Below are 13193 nucleotides of genomic sequence, written 5' to 3' on the forward strand. Positions count from 1 at the left end.
TACCAATATTTCACCAGTAAAAAAAATTTTATAATTCAAAATTGCGATGATTTCTCTTAGAGCAAGTCTTCTTTATTATTATTTTCTTACATCCAAAGGGTCAGCTTACACTTGAAAACGAAGTTCACACAATTTGCAAAACCTGTTATTCTCCACACTTAATGACATGATATAAGCCCAGTCAAGAGCTCTTTGGCCTCGTCCCACTCCTACACCTACCCAGTCTTCACATTATGAGCATGTACAGGCTGGGGGTGCTATAGACTCAAGCAAAACCAGAGGGCGTTATGAATTTACAGTATCATCTCAACATGCAAATAGCCATTTTGGACACTACTAATTTGTATCTGGTACAAGAATTGAAGCCAAGATGCACATTCAGTAAGTGGTTTATCTTTAATTTACCTGCAAAATGTGAAAAATAATCATTCCCATTTTTGAAATTAAAACAATATTATATTCTAGAACATGGCCAAAGAATGCTGGAAGCACGGACATGGGCCAATACTCCAAACTACTTTTTTTTAATATTCAGAAAATAAAGTACGAAATAAGGGAAATACTTACATCCTCCATTAGCTGGCAAGCAAACAGGGATCTACCTGCTTTACCTGTCTTTGGGTTTTTAATGTAGTATATAAAAGATCTTAAAGCTTTCATACTGTCTTCTTGAAAGGCTTCTGCCTGAAATTCACTCTTACATGCTACTACTCTCCCAGGAAAGAGGCAAAGAAAATCCCCACTGCCCCCGCCCGCGATCGGGGGGCACACGCAGAGAGGAACGGGTGACTGGAGCGCGGGTGGGGCGACAGGCTGCGTGCTCCCTCTCCATCCTCGCAGGATAAGGTCACTTACCTACATTTTCATCCAGGGCAAAGGTCTGGGTCTCCGCAGGGAGTCAATCTGCACGCGGCCTTGCCCTCCCATTGGGAAGCGCGGCGGCGGGTCCCGAGCCGGCCGGGCGGGGGTCGCCCTCGCCGCGGCGCGCAGCCCGCCTCGCAGCCGCCTCGGGAGCCGGCGCCCGACCCGGGGGAGGGCAGCTGGGGCAGACCGGGCTGGGGTTCGGGCTCGGGCGGCGGGGGCCGGGCGGCGGGGCAGGGGCGCGCGGATGAAGCCAAGCTTACCCCCGGTCGGCGGCCGTGTGTGCGGCGTGCACGCGACCCGCGGGCGGCGTCCTCCCGCGTCCGCCGCTCAGGCAGGGCGCCCGGAGCCGGGCTCGGACGGAAGCCCGCCGCGGCGCGGGGCCGGGAGGGCTGCTCCGCCGCCGCCGCCGCCGCCGCCCGCCGGGCTCCCGCCCCGAGCCCGGCCCCTCGAGTCCCCCGAGCCCCCCAAGCCCCCGCGTGGCGCCCCCGAGCCCGAGCCCCCCTGAGTCGGAGCCCCGAGACCCCAGCGCGGCGCCCCCGAGCCCCCCGAGCCCGAGCACCCCCCAGCACCCCCGGCGCCCTCCCAGCCCGAGCCCAACACCCCTCTTGGCGCCCCGAGAGCGCCGGCGCTCGGCCTCGGCCGGTCTGCAGCCCTCCATCCCCGCCCCCACCCGCACCCGCACCCGCACCCGCCCCCGCGCCCCCGCCCCCCAATGCGAATCGCGGACGACTGGGTCGCCGCCGAGTGAGCGGCCGGCGTGGTTTACTGGGGGAGTTGGGCTTCTCGCTACGCCTCCCTCGGTTGCCGCGAGCGGAAGCGTTCACGGGAAAGACTAGTGAATGCGCTGACGGAATACTATTAATCCTAATAACGATGTCCCCGACGCAGGTAACTCTTAGAGAACCGAGAGTGGGAGGATCAGAGCGGGATTTCCGAAGCGGCGCCCTCGCGAATCCCCATTGGATCCTCCCCAGCAGCTAGATCACTCTGGCGGCTCCGTCAGGGCGACTGCGGCCGGCGCCAGCTCCCTCTCCAGCCCTGTCTTCCACAGCCCTCACTTCTCGCAGAGTATCTGTGGTCCACCTCCTGCTCGCTGCGCTTAAACAGCTTCCGTCGTTCCCCCCTGGACGGGGTGTGTAGTTTGTAAATTTTCACTTTGGCGGCTTAAGGACCACCACAAATAAGCCCCCTCGCCACCCCCAGAATAAAAAGCTCCTCTTTCACTTTTTGCTTTCCTTCCTTGGGGGCGCGTGGCTCTCCGTGTAACTGGCTTTCACTTGGTTACATGCCACCAGGAACTGCTGATTATTTCAAAGTCCCACCACCCTGCGGCTCACTACTTTATCTTGATTTGGAAGATCATGGAATATCTGTTTGAATTTTGGATGTATTTTTCTCACAGTCATCTTGCTTCCTGAAATTTCCTCTGGTAAGTTATTCTCTTTATATGTTTTTAGAAACTTATTACTAGTGTTATTTTTAATGAGCTTTGTTTTTTTAAGTGTCTTATTTTTGCTACTTTCAGAATTCAGAGATCTATATGACCATATTTATGAATTAGTATGTTAGTTGCAATTGCACTATTGAGATATATCCTATGTAGTGAATCACCCCTTTCATAATCTTGGTTTTTTTTTTTCATTTCTGTCCTCATTTATATTACAGGTTATATGTACATTAACTTCCTTTTCCTCCCATTAACCCTTCTTGGCACTTATTCCTGTGCCATTTGAAAGGTCACATTTTATATGTTTATCTAAGAGGCAGCTTTAAAGAGACCTGACAATCACAGGGACTGGGAAAGTTCACTAGCCTCTCTGATCTTCAGAAGGTTGTTCAGGTCAGCATTTGTTCATAGTAAACAATTAGATGACTGGGGGAGGACTATATTGTAAAGCACATTTTAACCGAATCCTAAGCACTAAAATGCCACTGAGTGGTAGGAAGAGGAGTGTGAGTTTTGAGGGCACCATTTTTTTTCTTACAACGTTTTAAATCACACACGAACACATTATTTTAGGCATTGTATTTCAATTCAGGCATAGTGTTTGGCTGGACATTTCAGATTTTGAGAATTAGCTGGTGAACAGTTAATTGGACAGGGAGTACCCATTTCAGAAAAAAAAAAGCTATCAGAAGAAACTACTGATTATCTTGGTTCTATTAAATTGAAATTCAGGGACAGACTTTTCATGAAAAATTTAATTGCTTCACTCTTCACACTTGCCCACCCCCACTCTCTGTTTTTAAGAGGTATGTTAATATGGTCAGTGCCTTTTGCTTTTATGAACATTTCTTTGGGTTTAACTGACAGAATTATCACCTCTCTTTTCAGTATAGTTGTGTTGAGAAACATTTAAAATCTTTGCTTTTGCTTCACATGTTGACATATATTGAGACGAGCACGGTGTCCACTGAATGCCAAGCCTGCATGTGCCAGTCGTCTCTAACATGTCCCGAGGGCTTCTCTGTGAACCCCCCCCCACATTAAGGACAAGTTCGTGGTTTCTACATTTCCTATAATTAGGATGGATGGACATGAGAGCCTATTGTTCAAGCTTTTCTTTCTTTCCTTCTTTTTTCTTTCTTTCTTTAAATTTCTCGGAAAGAACTATTCCTGTCATCATTGATGGCTGACGCGACAAGCCAAGCCACGCTTTTTACGTCCCAAAGCCCTTTTAGCTCCCAGACATAAAGTCCTCGGCTGCAGCGCCCCCACCGCGTCTCGGGCTCCCGGGGCTCCCGCCCGCCCGGGCGCTCGGGCCGGGACCGCGCAGCTCGCACCTGCCTCCCCGGGCCGCCCTGCCCGCCCTGCCTCCCCGCGCGGCCCGCTGGGCCTGGAGAGAGGCGCCCCTCCAGACGCCCTCGGGGGAGGCTGTGCTGCGCAGGGCTGGAGCGGGGAGACAGAACTTTCGGTGCAGTCACCTCTTTTCTTCTCAGCCCAGCCCACCCCTCACGGCGCGGGCGTCGGGCCTCGGTGAGTGCGCCCCGCTGCCTTTAGCCCGCAGCCGGCGCGGGCGGGTTTGCGGGACCCGCGGCCCAGGGCGTCCGCCGGGCTATCAACAGGCGACTCGCGGGCCCTCCCCGCCCAGGGGCGCCCGAGCCGCCTGCGCCCGGCAGGAGGGGCGAAGGCCGGCGGGGCGCGGTGCGGACGGCCCGCGCCGACCCGCGCTCACCCCGGCGACGCGTGCCCGCTGCGGCGCCCGCGGCTGGCGGGAGGGAGGCAGGGAGGGGCGCCCGGCTCGTGCCTCCGGGTCGCTCGCTCGCTGGCCGCCTCGGGCCCGACTCGAGCAAACCTCTCCCGAACGAGGACAGACCGCGAGCTCCGTCATCTTTTAGCGTCTCTCAGGGTTACGGGCTGTCTTTGACGAGCGGCACCCCGGCGGGTGAGGGGCCGCTCCCGGGTGCCTGCGCCCGCCCCGTCGCGGCCCGTCCGCGGCCCAGCGAGGTCCGGCTGCTCAGCGGCTCCTTGGACCCGGGCTAGGTCCTGCTGCTGCCCGGCTCCCCGTTCCCTAGACCCCCGTCCCCCCGTCCCCAGTCCCCCCGTCCCCCCTGTCCCCCCGTCACCCCTCCCCCGTTCCCCTCGTCCCCCGTCCCCCCTCCCCCGTTCCCCGTACCCCTCGTCCCCCGTCCCCCCGTCACCCCTCCCCCGTTCCCCTTGTCCCCCGTCCCCCCGTCACCCCTCCCCCGTTCCCCGTACCCCTCGTCCCCCCGTCCCCCGTTCCCCGTACCCCTCGTCCCCCGTCCCCCCGTCCCCGGCCCCCCGTCCCCCAGTCCCCCTGTCCCCCAGCCCCCCGTCCCCGGCCCCCTGTCCCCCGTCCCCCAGTCCCCCTGTCCCCCAGCCCCCCGTCCCCGGCCCCCCGTCCCCCGGCCTCCAGTCCCCCCAGCTCCCAGAACCTGGAGGCGGCGAGGAGGGGAGAGTTGGGTTTGAACTTGGAGCTGGAGCTTGGCATATAACGTGTGAAGTTGAGAGCAGCGTGAGGGCTGGGCGTCTGGCTTACACTTGCCCGCTGTAAAGTTGCTCGTGCTCGAATCTCCCTCTCCGGGAGGGCGCGGGTGGAGGGCCGCGCTGGGCGCCCGCGGGCGTGCTCCGAGAGGGGTGGTGCTTGGGGCGGCGGGTTCCTGCCGGCTCCGCGGCCGCGGCGCAGAGTTTGTGCCTGGCGCTTCCGAGGCTGGCCTCCTAGACCTAGTCCCCGAGATCGAACCGCCTTTCACTTCGCGGTAAAGGGCTGAGAACGTGATCAACCCCTTAAAGCAGGAGCTGCCTTCTGATGGGAATCTGCTGAGGAACGCGGGCAGGCGCTACTTCTGAAGATGCGGTGCACGCTTCCAGCTGCTTGGTAAAAGGAAGAGGTGGCTGGGGTTGCATATTAACCCTAGGGTCCCTTACAAATATTCCAGCCAGTCAAATGTATGTAAGCAAAGCAGACAGCACCAGGGTATAAAACTGTCACAGCAGCTTGAAGACAGATGATTCAGATTTGGGGGACTTTCTTTTGCGTGCTATCCTGATATGTTTGTCATCATGCAGTTAAGCAGGTAAGGACTGAATGGCTGTATTTTGTTGACAGTCATATAATCTGTGTGTGACCATCTGTGTTGATTTTTCCCTGTTGCAAGAGATGAAATATATGCATTTTCAGATAGCCCAGATAAGATGCATAACTTAATATTTACAGTCATCAATAGGTTTAAAACCATGTAAATGTTTAACGTGTATTCACTTAATTGTTTAGAGTGGATTTATTTAAATGTTTAGCAAGGTTACAAAAGTCATAAATTAGACCAAGGTGAGAGGAAGAAATGGGGAGGAGAAAGAGTTAGAGGAAGGAATGTATAACCCTAATGAAATATGGAAGATGGCAGTTGCAGACATGCGTTGAAAACATTGCTTCTTGTTAAGATCCCAAACCTTAATATACAAAAGGATGACTGGAGAACTATTAATGGCATCTTGCACTAGCAAAGTAATTTTGACTACTTGAGACAAATGTTTTGTAGGTATTTTCATGTTATTTTCTCAGTCTTGAAAAAAAAAATTCATGTGGTGGGGGTGGAGTGAGTTGTCAAATAAAATGAAAAAAGAAGAGATTGCCCAGTGGCAGGGTTTTGTGTGACCCAGGACAGAAATCACTGGGCTTTCCACCAGTTGGAAAACTGAGAAAAAAAAAATTCAGAACAAATATAGAAAATTATGAGGACTCTCCCCAAAGTAAAGCTCTTTTTAAATTCAAAGTTTTGTACATGTGTAGATTGAGCAACTGATAGATTTATTCTACAACCACATTTGACTCAAATGATAAATCAAATTTTGAATATTTTAATAAGTTGTGTTACTATTATTGATACCGTTTTGATATGTTTGCTCACATGTTGAAGAAGTCTAGAGCTTCTACACAGTGAATCAAAAAATGTTACTAAGACACAATCATTAAGCTATTCCACTTGATAACAACACTTTCTCTTCTCTAAGAAATTGTATTCTTTAAATTTTCTGTGGAAATATTTTTAGTAATTACACTTGTTGATGTGGATTCTTGATCAATAATTTTTCTACTTGTAAGGTTCACTAATAAAATCTTGAAGAAATAAGATAATTGCAACTTTGGTTTGTAAAGTTGCAAAGTTATGGTGCTTTTCTTAGTTTGATGCAAAAGGTAGTTTTTACTCCACTTGAGAAAGTAATTTGTTGATGAATTCCCATTCCTCAATTCTTCTGCATTTTATCCTCTGGAATTTTATTGTAGTACATGGTAAATATGCTCATTGTGTATATATATGTGTGGATTAATATATAGATAGATAGAAACTCATTTTTGGGTGGATGGAGAAGGTATTTATTTGAAATATATGTTGTTTTAAAAATATTTTCCAAATGAAATAGACATGATACCATATAATAATCAATTTTATTTTCTTTTCATCAGATAATATGGGATTTCATCCTCTTATAGAATGTTTTCCTTTAAACAATTCTCCATAATAATAGGAATGTACATTTGTATAAACTATAGTACATCTTGATTTCCTTCATGCAAAATAATTGGTAAATCATGCTTAAGTAAATCAAACTTAAATAGGAAGACACCATTGGGACTCAAAGTGTGTGTGTGTGTATGTGTGTGTATGTGTATGTATATTATACATACATAATTGTAGGAGTCTACCATTAATTTGACTCCTAGATTTGTGTGTTCCTAAATAAAAGTAGAATTTCTTTTCAGAATAATGCTTTTGTGTGTTTCTTTCTATAAGTGCAAAGAAAACAACTGGTGAGATTTCCAAACTTTGATGTTTCATTATTAACATATGATTTGATTTCATATATTTTCTGTTATAGAGTTTTTTATGTTATCTTTAAAGTGAACAGTTACTGACTAGAATAAGAGTCTAAAAATTTTAGTAATTTAGAAAATTGGATATTAGTATTAAAAAGTTCAGACATAAATGGAAATATGACACCAATCTGTGATGAGTTTAGCAAGCATTTATTTTTTTCTTAAAAAAATTATCCCAAGGGTGTTTGGATATTATGATTATGGCTTATAATTAATGATGTACTCTTCTAAGACTCTTAATGTTTTCCTCTTTCACCTCCTAATTGTGAGTTACTGGGAAAAGTAGAGTGCTGATAGATCTAGGATTTCTTCCTGAATTTCAATTCTAGTTGTATGTGATTAATGTGAACCTAGTAAGATTTCTTGACCACTCTTTATTGATTTTCCTCATCTCTCATGAGGAGAAAATAATATCTACTTTAGAGCATTGTAGATGAAATGACATAAGAGATGAAGGTGTTTTAAAAGGACAAATATATTATGAAAACAAAATATATTTTTCAAAAGGTATCATTTAAGTTTGAATTTTTTAATTAGTCTTTTTTTGTTAAAATTGTATCTCCACATAAGAAGTTATGTTGACTCAACATTTTTTAATACCACTATCAAATGCTCTTGGTCTATGGTGTCATGGCGCCAAATGAATTTAATCAGCATTTCCTTTGTTTTGATATTGTATAATTTTTTTAAAAAAACTTGAAATTATACACTTCTTGAGGCACATTAGTTCTTTTTTTACAATATATTTACCTTTGCTTTAATTCAGTTCTAGGAGAATAGTCACTTTTACAAAACAGTTGCTCTTTATTGATTTCTCACTGTCATTTAGTAAGAGGAAAGTGATTTCTTAGAAGATTTATATTGTCAACCTAATGATCTCTGTTCTTAAGTGAAAACACACTCAAATATTCTCATGTAATAACTTCAAAATGTAGAAACTTACAAAATGCCAGATTTTATTTTCTAACATCTTTTATAAACTCATATTTAGTTTACCAGAATTAATTAGGGTCACATCTGGCATTGTTGATATTTTAATTTAGCAACTACTTGGATAATTTTAGTTAGACATTTAGGAGTATAGCTCTGACCAGTTTCTCCATGTAGTACTATATGATTTTATTATTTTCATGTTTATTATTCATAAGTTCTAAAGGAGAGAAAAATAAAAAATGTGTTTGAATATTTTTAACTGCTAACGTATGATTGTAATTGTTAAAAGAAGGGGATACTGTGATAATATTTATTCTGTTCTAGAAAAAGAAAATAACTCTCTGAAGATGAAATTTAACCATGAACACTAATACACTAATAACCTTTCTACTGAAGATGTACCTGGAATTTCTATCCTAGTTTTTTTTTTTTTTTTTTTTTCCTTTAAGAGTATCATATAGCTACTGTAACCATTTTATACTGGGCATCAAATATCTTCATAAATAATATTTTAAAGCTTTTAGCACTATCATTTCAAAGCATATTTGATGAGCTATTGAGATGCTTATATCCAGTTGCCCACTTGCAGACCTATCCAGTTCCAAAGTCTTCCTAGATAGTTACTTCATAAGCCATGAATCCATTTCTCTATACATAATGTTTGACATAAAACATTTATGCAAACAGCTCTGGAGTGTTTCCCAATTTTATATTCAAAATACTAATCATAGGTAACTACTTGATGCTCTATTTTTTTTTTTTTGTTTTGAGACAGAGTCTTGCTCTATTGCCCAGGCTAGAGTGAGTGCTGTAGCGTCAGCCTAGCTCACAGCAACCTCAAACTCCTGGGCTCAAGCGATCCTCCTGCCTCAGCCTCCCGAGTAGCTGGGACTACAGGCATGCGCCACCATGCCTAGCTAATTTTTTCTATATATATGTTAGTTGACCAATTAATTTTTTTCTATTTATAGTAGAGACAGGGTCTTGCTCTTGCTCAGGCTGGTTTCAAACTCCTGACCTTGAGCAATCCGCCTGCCTCGGCCTCTCAGAGTGCTAGGATTACAGGCATGAGCCACCGTCCCGGCCTTGATGCTCTATTAATTAAACTAAACTCAATTATGATTCACTAAAAATTTTCTTTTGCTCCAAGATTGAAAGATATAACTAATATATTTTTAATGATTTGATTGGATTACTAAATGATTTATCATGAAATAAATAGTTGTGCTAATTTTTATGTGCTTATTTTTAAACAAGATAGTATTAATTGAAATGTGGAAAAATAGTATTCAGTTTACTAAATTGAGAAATCTTACAGGTTTTCATTCTCCTATATTCATTGTTATTTCTTAATAATCACAACTAATTCTCAAAATTTTATTTGTAAGTTTATAGTTACAAAAGTATTTATCCTCAGTATGACCTATTTTTACTTATAATTTTTTCAGAAGCATTTGTTTTAATGCCTAAATCCTAATTTACTCAGATGAGATGTGGATGCCTTTAAGAGCACCCAAAGCAAAACAAATTCCCTTTAATAGCTAATAAAGTAGCTACCATATTATAGTTCCAGCAAATTAAATCTATAAAATACACATTTATTGATTAAATTAATAAATATGTGAACATTATATCCAAATGTATTGTAACTCTCTGCTATGTAAGAATTATTCTCTCATTATCGTGTGTTTCATTTAAATTTCATTATAGACTTATTGTGAAACAATACTTATAGATAGACTTATTCTTCCTGATTTCTGTGAATATCAGCCAAGCTCATCAGGATTGAGCTGTTTTTTATTAACTTTTCTGGACTGTTGCATTTTGTTAATTTTGAAAGCTATCTCTAAAATATTGCACTATTAAAAAACAATCTAGCCTTGGGAAGACCAGAAGTGAGTAAGCATGCATTTCAGATTTTTCAGTGTCAAATAGTGCCCAGTATATAACTATACTGTTACTTTATAGATCCATTTAATGCTGACTCTCACCAATGAAAAATATTTTCTTTAAAATCTTTCAGATGATGTCCATAAGTCCATAAATATAAGCCAGTCTGGAAACGAGTGATTAAATTAAATCAAAGAATAAATCTGGAGAGTAAAGCATGGGTTTATTCAAGTATCATACTAAAAATCACATATGTTTATGCAGGTTGAGTATAATTGTGTTCTGTGTAATAGCTTTGATATATATATATATATATATATATATATACTTTTAATATCATAAGTTTTTTTCATAACTGCTTTTAGATATTTGATTTAATACTGTGTGTGGAATATATTTCTGGTATAACTAAAGTAAATATAGAACAAAAATTAATGAAATCAGGAAGTTTCTGGGATAGATAATATATTCAAGTGGCTTTCATGTCTTTACTGTGGTAACATTTCTGATGGGTTGAAAAATCAGCCCTGTAAATGTGTATATGGAGACATGGGTAATTGTCTTTTTCAGAAGTGCCCACCTCTCAAATGCTAATAAACACACTCTAAATTTCTAGAAGAAAAATCATGAAAGGTTGAATAAATTATGCAGCAAATTTGCACAAAATACTATCTTGAGATAATTAATGCATCTTTTTCTCAACATTTTACTATATGACACCAAACATATTAATATAGAGATCAAGTCTAGCTTACTCAAAACATTTAAATTAAATGGCTCTACTTGAGTTTAGTAATAGAATTTCTTATTATTCATCTAGACCAGTCACTAATATACAAAGATATAATCATGGTACATTTTATAAATGTAACACATTTATAAAATTTATTTTATACATAATATTTTTAAGATTATACCCAGGAATGATAAGGAAGAAGACTATAGGTCCAAAATTGAGTAATCTAGAATTTAAAAACTACCAATTATCAATTAACAATAGTAACAACAACTAGAAAGTCTATTTTTTGTTCCTAAACATTAATATCACTCCCAAGGGAGCTTTTTAACTATTTTTTTTTTTTTTTTTTGAGACAGAATCTCACTCTGTTGCCCAGGCTAGAGTGAGTGCCGTGGCGTCAGCCTGGCTCACAGCAACCTCAGACTCCTGGGTTCAAGCAATCCTGCTGCCTCAGCCTCCCAAGTAGCTGGGACTACAGGCATGCGCCACTATGCCCGGTTAATTTTTTTTCTATATAAGTTGGCCAATTAATTTTCTTTCTATTTATAGTAGAGACGGGGGTCTCACTCTTGCTCAGGCTGGTTTCGAACTCCTGACCATGAGCAATCCTCCCGCCTCGGCCTCCCAGAGTGCTAGGATTACAGGCGTGAGCCACCTCGCCCGGCCTCCAAGGGAGCTTTTTAAATAGCTTGTTGATTTTCTTTAAAAACACTTTCTTGAATAAACAGTTATGATGGAATATATACTTCTGGATTTGTAAAATATATCTATTTCTATTAATTGAAGGTTTCAGCCTGTCATTGCAGAGAGTCAAAGGCAACACTATTGTTTTTCCGAATGTGAACTAATAGAGGTGAATCCAATCTTCTCTGTGAATTGAAACATAAACTATATAGCTAAGCAAAAGGGATTCCTGAGGGATTTGTTAAATGACAGTCACTATATCTTTCAGAATTAATTTTAAAACTTCTTTTTTTGATTAATGTTTTAGGTATCTTTCTCACTTTTTATTTTTATTTTTTTAATTTCAGAATATAATGGGGGTACAAACTTTTGGTTACTTGAATTGCTTTTATATAGTTTGAGTCAAAGTTATACGTGTGTCCATCACCCAGATGGTGTGCATTATACCCTTTAGGTGTGAATTTACCCATCCCATCCCCCCTTCCATTGAATTTTGCTGCCATATGTGCACATAAATGTTGATCAATTAGTTCCAATTTAGTGGTGAGTACATGTGGTGTTTGTTTTTCCATTATTGTGATACTTCACTTAGAAGGATGACCTCCAGTTTCATCCATGTTGTTACAAAAGGTATTAGTTCACACTTTTTTATGGTTGAGTAATACTCCATGGTATACATATACCACATTTTATTAATCCACTTATGTATTGATGGACACCTGGGTTGTTTCCACATCTTTGTGATTGTGAATTGTGCTTCTATAAACATGCAAGTGTTTTTGTAAATGTCTTTTTTTTTTCATTTGGATAAATACCCAGTAGTGAGATTGCTGGATCACATGGTAGTTCTACTTTTAGTTGAGGCACATCGCAAAACTACTTTCCACAGAAGCTATGCTATTAATAGTTTGCAGTGCCCCCCAACAGTGTATAAGTGTTCCTTTCTCTCTGTATCCATGCCAGCATCTGATGTTTGGGGACTTTTGGATAAAAGCCATTCTCACTGGAGTTAGGTGATATCTCATTGTGGTTTGATTTGCATTTCCCTGATGAGTGGAGTCATAGCTTACAGATTTACAAGCCTCCCCTCCTCCTAGCCTCCCCCTGCAAACCACACACACTCTTACAATACGTTAGTCTTTGTTTAAGAACTTTTACATCAAAGACATATTATTGACATTTGTAATGTATAGCTAACTTTATATTTTGGCTTAAAAAGTAAGAATAACTATGTTTGTATAGTAACATAACTATAGGAAAAATAATGCAGAGCATCTGTGTTTCCTTTTAGAGTGAACTCTGGCAGATTTTCATTTGTATCTTTCTTTCATCGAGCCGTTGCATGCAGAAATTTAATGTGTCTCTTGTCCAACCTATTTGAAAGACAAAAAGCAAAAAATCATAATCATATGAATATGGGCCAAAATTAATGTGAAAGATCACTCATGTCATTATTGCTTTTTAAACCTGATATTTAATAAAATCAATTCTGATTCAGAGTTCTTAAATCAGTAACTCTAATATAAACTGCTGTGATTAACTATTAAAATATTTTTTCTATTCTATGATCTTGAGTAATTAAGATATATAAAAGTTTAATCTATTATCACATTATTCTTTCATCACAAAAGTGATAACAACTCGACATGATTTACTATCTTTTCGATATAAGTTTACATAAATTTTAGCTAAAGATGACAATGTATTTGATCAGCATTTGAAAACAGACAATTATTAACTGTCCA

At 41.9% G+C, this 13193-nt stretch overlaps 1 protein-coding gene across 3 annotated transcripts in view; it reads left to right on the top strand.

Moving 5' to 3' along the window:
- Nucleotides 1-776: 776 nt before the first annotated feature.
- Nucleotides 777-13193, top strand: part of BRINP3 (BMP/retinoic acid inducible neural specific 3) — a 439645-nt gene continuing 427228 nt past the window's right edge. The window contains exons 1-2 of one of the 3 annotated variants that reach the window (XM_075997012.1): nt 777-846; nt 1753-2293. The gene's annotated coding sequence lies outside the window, so the exon portion shown is untranslated. Of the gene's footprint in view, nt 847-1752; nt 2294-3656; nt 3842-5003; nt 5404-13193 lie in introns of those variants that run through there. The other 2 variants (XM_012773900.3, XM_012773895.3) reach the window with 2 other exon arrangements.

This window comes from Microcebus murinus, chromosome 23 (genome assembly GCF_040939455.1).
Source record: "Microcebus murinus isolate Inina chromosome 23, M.murinus_Inina_mat1.0, whole genome shotgun sequence".
Classification (NCBI taxonomy): Eukaryota; Metazoa; Chordata; class Mammalia; order Primates; family Cheirogaleidae; genus Microcebus; species Microcebus murinus.